The sequence below is a fragment of the Sinocyclocheilus grahami genome, unplaced genomic scaffold (genome assembly GCF_001515645.1).
Source record: "Sinocyclocheilus grahami isolate Dianchi unplaced genomic scaffold, SAMN03320097.WGS_v1.1 scaffold1032.1, whole genome shotgun sequence".
NCBI classification, from domain to species: domain Eukaryota; kingdom Metazoa; phylum Chordata; class Actinopteri; order Cypriniformes; family Cyprinidae; genus Sinocyclocheilus; species Sinocyclocheilus grahami.
The window spans coordinates 354,664-355,168 of record NW_015506211.1 but is presented as its reverse complement, the minus strand read 5'-3'; positions in this window follow the sequence as shown (position 1 = coordinate 355,168).

Here is a 505-nt window from a genome sequence, read left to right as displayed (position 1 = left end):
TGCACGCCAACAAATTTCGTATCATATGCACGCAAAAACTGCGTATTATATGCACGCCAAACACGTGCATAGCATATACATGCCAAAGTCCATTTTTGTATCAATACCACGAGTTGTCGTTTTTATTTGTTTAAAACTTATTTATTTTATTTTATTTGTTATTTATTTATTTATTATTTTATACGAAATTTGTTGGCGTGCATATGATACACATTTTTTCGCATGCACATGATACGAAATTTGTTGGCGTGCATATGATGCGCAGTTTTCGCGTGCATATGATACGAAATTTGTTGGCGTGCATATGATGCGCAGTTTTCGCATACATATGAATCGAAATTTGTTGGCATGCATATGATATGCAGTTTTCGCGCGCATATGATACGAAATTGGCGTGCACATGATACCCAGTTTTCGCGTACATATTATACGAAATTGGTTGGCGTGCATATGATACGCAGTTTTCGCGCGCATATGATACGAAATTTGTTGGCGTGCATATGAT